Genomic DNA, 4,765 nt, shown 5'->3' on the forward strand with positions numbered 1-4,765 from the left:
ATGCACGGGTACCCCGAATCCCCGCTCATGGAAGATGGCAAAAGAGACAACATACCCTTCAGGCGGCACCGGCTCACCCTCGTCGCCAGGTAGCAGCCACTCCTGGACGGCAAACAGTGGGCGGAGAAGGCCACGACGGACGAGGCCCTCCAGACATCGAGAGGTGATGCTAGATCTGCCCCACAACTCCATTAAATCAATTAGGGAGAAGGGCAAGCGTGAGCTTGACGGCGGCTGCAACACAAACGCAAGCCTATCGGTGGTGGCGATGTGGGCGTAGAAGGCTGGGACGATTGGCGGTGGATGTTTCAGAATGCAAAGGCAGGGGAGCGAAATACAAAACCTTGGGGGCGAACCCCATGGTTTTATAGGGGGCGACAGACGCAAGAAGGGCAACCGTCTACCTCGATCTCTGGGCCTGCCACACGCACCACCACGTCACGTCACAGGACACGCACCCGCAGTCCCTATCCTCTCACCCCAAAAATCTTGGCGGACGGTTTGCCTTCCCCAGACGAATCCAGACTCTCTACCCACCTAGGAAACGCAGGCCACGAAGGCCTTTTCTTTTCTCTTTGGCCCACCTAGGGCCCAGAAGCTCGGCGGCCGGCCCAACTAAGGAAGGATCCACGAACGATCCGAAATCAAGGGTAGAAGCACCAGTTAGGTCAGCTCTGAATTAGTTCCCAGCGAACAGGATGCCATGACCCGCTCGGAAAAACATCCGGTGGACGAAAAACTAAGTCCTTCAGTCTTACCCGCGAAGAGACCGATACAACCCCTCGGGCGACTCTACTCGAATCACCCGGGGGCTCAGGGGCTACACCCATCGGGTGCGCTCGTGCGCACCCTCTGGCAAAGTAACTTCGACAAAGTCATAAAAAACACCCTCCAAGCGGTTCTACTCGAATCACCTAGAGGGTCGGGGGCTACTGTCGGGGACCTAATACCGAAGTACCCCAGAAGGTGGAACCAATAACCACCGAACGTGAAAAACTTCTGGACGCATAAGGGCGCCGTTTCATCCCTTGCTCGAGTGATAGGAGTTTGGTTCCGCCTCGCCCGATGCCTTTGTGAGATAAACTCTGCCTCGCCCGAGGGCTTAGGGTTAATCTCTGTCTTGCCCGACGCCTTTGGGACAGGCTCGGTCTCGCTCGAGGGCCGAGAGATAAACTCCGTCTCGTCCGACACCTTTGGGGCGGGCTCAGTCTCGCCCGAGGGCTGAGGGATAGATTCCGCCTCGCCCGACGCCTTTGTGAGATAAACTCTGCCTCGCCCGAGGGCTTAGGGTTAATCTCTGTCTCGCCCGACACCTTTGGGACAGGCTCGGTCTCGCCCGAGGGCCGAGAGATAAACTCCGTCTCGCCCGACGCCTTTAGGGCGGGCTCGGTCTTGCTTGAGGGCTGAGGGATAGATTCCACCTCGCCCGACCCCGGAGGGGCGAGGTCAGTCTCGCCCGAGAGATAGGAATTGGTCTCTGTTTTGCCCAACGGCAAGGAACGAGTCTCACCCTGCTCCATATCTAAAGATTGGATTCATCTTACCTGACAACTTCTCCCCATTCCCTCAAGATGATAAGTACGGGGCAAGACAAGACGTTTGGGTCAACCATGGCTCCAAGGACCATACCCTGCGCCCTGGCAGGAAAAGTACTACCAGGGGATGACAGGATAGGTGCTTTAGACCCTTCCGGGCACCGCAGAGCCCGAAAGGTTGTACAGGTGCGTGCTCCTCGCCCTGTAGAGTTGTAGGCGCCGCCTTCAGCCCTGGGACATGGAACCCGACGAAGATATATGACAACCGCTACGCTCCAGAAAAGGATTTACTATCTCCACAAACAACGGATTTTTCGTCACCACGCTATGGACCCAAGGGAGCGGCGCCTGCTTCCCGACCCCTCAGGTCCGCCAAGTTAGAAGGCCTTGACCACGACATTACGCCGGATCCCGACCCCTCGTCCCTCCGACGAAGACTCACAAGAACCAGAAGGCGTGCGGAGCAAGGCAAGGGGAGGCTAATAAGTCAAAACCACTGTGCTACAGCCCATACCCTGCGCAGGGCAACATTCTATGATCAACCTGACATTCTACAGAGACATCGACAGTATTGTAGGCACTTATCTTCCTTCGCACTCATCAGAATGAAGAAGGAGGATTGGGTAGACGTGAGCCACAAGAATAAGGTAGAGCCCTCATCCTTGTAAAGCCGGCCCCTTCATCTATAAAAGGGGATGTGCTTCCTCCATCAGGGGGATGGACTCTTGAGACCGAACAATACGACACACAGATACACATAGTCAAGTTGCTTCGAACCTCTTGACCTACCTTCAACCCTTCCATCAGAGACTTGGGACCAGTCCCTCTCTCGATTGTTTGTACCCCTTACTACAGACCATTCACGGTGCTGATAACACGAGCAGCAACAAACTGGACGTAGGGACATTCGGCCCGAACCAGTATAAATCTTGTGTCCTTTAGCGCACCATCCGAGCCTAACGCGCATTACTATAAATTTACTTGCCGGTGCTCGTACGAAACACCGACAAATAATATACTGCAGTTTACATTCAAAGTTATCTGTTTTTTCAAATGTCCTCACTGAGACATACATTTGCTAAATCTTTTGGATTAACATGGATTTTTTGGCTTCAAGATATTTGACACCGGAAGCATTGAGGGGTCTTTTGGAACTTTTAATGTGAACAACGTCCAAGTGTTTTCTGGCTATGTTCTACATATTGGCTCATTTACAAAAGGTTCCAAGGTTTTGTCTCTTGGGATAGTGTGATATTGGCTCATTTACACAGTTGCTCTCTTTCTCTCCTGATGATTCTGCCATTGCATTTATACGAAGTACTTGGTGATCATGTTGACCAGAAGGGTTCAATTGTTCTACCTGAGAAGCTGAGATTTGATTTCTCTCATGGTATTGTGGCTCCTTTGTATTCCACTAACTGAATTTTATGAGCTCGTTTACTCAGCTGTTAATTCATATAACAGGAAAACATGTCCAGCCTGAAGATTTGAGAAAAAATGAGTCCATAGTGAACCAGCAAATAAAGGATGAGTTGGGTGTATATGCACTTGAAATAAAATTAGAGGATGCGAAGCGCATAAATGGTCTTCGTGCTGTGTTTGGTGAAGTAAGTTTTTCTTGCTCCTGGAATGTTGATAGTTCTTGTTTGGCTAGTTATTAAAGGGGTTGGCATATTGATTTTGTAGATCTACCCTGATCCAGTAAAAATTGTATCAGTTGGTCGCAAAGTGGAATATCTGCTTGCAGATCCTGATAGCAAAGAGTGGTTATCCATATTGACTGAACTATGTGGATGTTTGTTTTTAGCTCTCTGCTATGTAATTCTATGTTTCATGGTTATGATATCTAAATTTTTGTGTATATATCAGGTACACATATTTGAATTAAGTAGAAATCCTCTGTACCAATACCTTGTGCTCTTGTGCTTGTGGTCAGATTTGAATTATATATGTTCTGGTCGAATTTGTATTGTAAATTTGAATTTTTTTTTGTGGAAAAATGTTCTGTAGGGGCGGTTCTAGACTGAACCGCCCATACTAATCGATTTATAGGGGCGGCTGGTGGAACCGCCCCTACAAATCAGTAATTTGTAGCCACGCTTTGGTAGGGGCGGTTGGCCAAACCGCTTCTACAAATGCCCATGAGCCGCCCCTACAACTGATATATGTAGTAGTGATTTAAATTAATTACGCAAATTGATAATAGTGTAGCTGGTACCTTTTGATGTGTTTAGTTTTGAATTTTGCTGTCCTGGCACCAGTTTATGCATGCATGAACCCTTTGACGGGTCAGCGTTCACTATAGCAGCCAAAGAGCCAACACCAGATTTTAGCCCTTATAAAAACACAGATTTTAGCGTTGTGGATATATCTATACCTAGTACGTTTTATATCACTAAAAAAAGTTTTCAAGTTCCAGACAAGCTGATTGATGATGTACCCTATGTCAAAGTCAGCTTGGTTCAGAAAGGTTTCATATTCATCTGGGAGATGAGAGAATTTATTTCCATATATTCATCAGACAGACTTGCCTAGCGCTAGAGGCCTGCTAGAGCTCGACTGTTTGACTGTTCTTCCATACCAATGCAGTAAGAGTTTACTCTGTTATCTAGGCTGGACCACAGCTTGCTTGCTAAGTACGCGTTTTGTCGATAAACCTCTCACGTTTGCTCCATCATATCGCTCTCAATAATTGCAGTATATATAAGCCTAAAGTTGCAGATGCATATTTATGTAGTATGTATCCAGCTTGATGCAGCTCATCTCTAAGCATAATCAGTTCATCATTATTAATTAGTATCTCCTGCACTCTAAGCTATGGATTGATAGGCTATATATATCTGCCATGTTGTCTTTGTTTAGAAGAGCAAAATGCCCGCTGGCATCTCGATCATCATGTCGTGCTAGCTATATAGAGTAGTACTTGCAAGTGCAAAAAAATTTGAGCAAGGACTTTTCAAACAATGCAACAAAGCAAGGAGTTGACTTTGTTAATCAATTGACCATTACTCAAGAGTTTACTTGGTAGTAAATATGTATAGGTGGGCACGAACACCTGATTGGCTTATGCCTGCAAATGGAAATTATGTAGAATATATAAACACCCGTCGTCGTATTGCTAACTACTCTAATCCCTTGTGCACTAACCTGGCCATACATATTATGACATGTTCTTCCTCCTAGCCTAGCCACGGACGAACCAGTCATTTTTGACAAACTAACTGATCTTC

The sequence above is a fragment of the Miscanthus floridulus genome, chromosome 18 (assembly GCF_019320115.1).
Source record: "Miscanthus floridulus cultivar M001 chromosome 18, ASM1932011v1, whole genome shotgun sequence".
NCBI classification, from domain to species: domain Eukaryota; kingdom Viridiplantae; phylum Streptophyta; class Magnoliopsida; order Poales; family Poaceae; genus Miscanthus; species Miscanthus floridulus.